General features: G+C 30.7%; 1 pseudogene; it reads right to left on the bottom strand.

Annotated features, from left to right (window-relative positions):
• Positions 1-65: 65 nt before the first annotated feature.
• On the bottom strand, positions 66-1,341 carry LOC111400753 (annotated as a pseudogene).
• Between the last annotated feature and the right edge of the window lie 983 nt (positions 1,342-2,324).

Raw genomic sequence — 2,324 nt, 5'->3', positions numbered from 1 at the left:
TATATATATATATATATATATATATATCAAATTCTTTCAATCAATCAACAATATCCGTACAATAATCATTCATTTTGAAAATATGCATCTATAGTTGATTGTTTTTTCTTCCCACCTAAACCAAAATGAACCCCCTCTTTAACTTTTTGTAGAGCATACACAACTTCCGGAATATTTTGCTCATGTTGTAGCAAGCAGTTACTTAAGGTGACTATTGCTTGAAATGCCTCTTTTGACGACACATTTGGGACAACGCTACTATCATCTGGTTCAGAATTATTCTCATCATCATTACTGTTCATTACCGATTGAATAATTTCTTCGTCTGTAGGTGATTCCATAACTGCATCATTCTCGCTAGGATAGTTCAAAAGATGTTCAACATCCATCACATTTCTATAGTGTAAATTAGAGATGACATCATTTAATCCTTGGATACCTTCATCTAATTCACTAACTTCTGGTTCGGGAACATTGTTTTCTTCTGAATCTTGCAATGCCGAAAACAATTTGCAATTGTTGTTGTCTTCATATCAAAATTCCAAGCCATGTTCGCAAAATTAATAGCATTCAAAATATTAATTTTTTCAGGATTTGGTGCTTCAACCTCAAGGCTTTGTAAGATGCTAGAATAAAAACAACGACGACAATGAGCTTTGAATGCTCGAATAATCCCAGCATCACATGGTTGAATCTTAGGCGTTGTGTTAGGAGGTAAGAAAAATAACTCTACATTTCTCAAGCCTTCAACTACCTTTGGATGAGCTGGACAATTGTTTACTATTAAGAGAACATTCTTGCCATTCATTCTCTTATCAACCCAACCAACAAAATCTTGAAAAAGCAAGCCAGTCATCCAAGCTTTCTTGTTGGATCGATACTTGCAATTAAGATTGTTCATGTTCACATTTTTAAAGCATCTAGGATTTGCATACTTATCAATAACTCAAAGTGGTACTTTATCATATCCATCACCATTGCAACAAACAACAACAGTAATTCTCTCCTTATCTTTTTTGCGTCCTTCGAGCTGCTTCGTAGCAAGTGAATGATCAGCTTTCAATCGGTAAAATAATCCAGTTTCATCCATATTGTAAATATCCTTCAACTAAAATTGGTCTAGTTTTGATCGTATTCTAGATAAAGCATTTTCAATGTTCTTCATGATAACTGAACCACTTTCATCAAAACGTCGGTAAGATTTGATTCCATATTTTGCTTTGAAACTTTCTAACCATCCACTAGAAAAGCTGAATTCTAGATTAGTTTCACCATACATTTTTTGCAAAAGCTCTTTTGCTTTTCCTTGGATAATTTCTCCAGACATGTTCACTTTATCTTGCCTTTAAAGAAACCACTCATACAAAACTTTCTCTAAATTAGGGTATTTTGTCGATTTGTGCCTTTTAACATCGCTATTTTTCATCTCATTTGACAAATATTCCGAGGCCCTTTTGAGAGTGTTCGATATTGTTGATTAACTAATAGTCAAATCAAACTTTTGTTGCACCCATGCTTGCATATCTTTTTGGCTAATAGTTGGATTCTCTTTCTTATGCTCACATATTTCACTCCTCATTTTATCGGTTAAAGTTGATTTTTTTACTCATTTCAAATGATGAGAAGACATTGGAGGGGAAACAAAATATTGTATATGCTTGGAATATGTCTTCCAAACATCTAACTTTTATAGGTAAAGACTAAATATTTTCATTTGCTATGTACGTGAACTTAGTTTTTAGATACATTAAGTTTCACTAAAACTTTTGAGTTTCCCTAGATTCAAATAATACTTTCATTAGTGTCTTTTGATTTTTCTTACCACATATAATGTACATATTTTATATTGAAAAGCTCTCTCTAAAATAATAAATATTTATTTATCGATAAATGAATAATTTATTCATTTATCGATAAATAAATAACCTCGCTAAATGAATATTTTTTTCCAGTCCCGAGGGTATTACTTTATCGAGATGTAACTGTAATTAGCAGTCACGTTCATTTTATTAATATTCATGTTCATTTATGCATTTCGGTGTTTTTAATTCTAGTTACAAGTTAATTAAAATTTCGTATTTAAGAATGTATTTAATTATTCACTTCCATGCATACTAACTAATATCCAATTTTACTAATTGGAATTAAATATCACTTTAAATTAGAATCATTTTTTGGACGATTTTAGTCCTACTATAATTCAGTTATTTTAATAATACATTACTTTTCATTTTTCAACATATATTTAATTTATTTAACCATTTCGTTATCATCAATGCACGTGCGTATTTGATTAATTCATTTTACTTGTGTGTTTTCATTAG

The sequence above is a fragment of the Olea europaea genome, chromosome 10, assembly GCF_002742605.1.
Source record: "Olea europaea var. sylvestris chromosome 10, O_europaea_v1, whole genome shotgun sequence".
NCBI lineage: Eukaryota > Viridiplantae > Streptophyta > Magnoliopsida > Lamiales > Oleaceae > Olea > Olea europaea.
The sequence above is the reverse complement of the archived record's forward strand: the minus strand, read 5'-3'. Positions and strand labels throughout refer to the sequence as shown.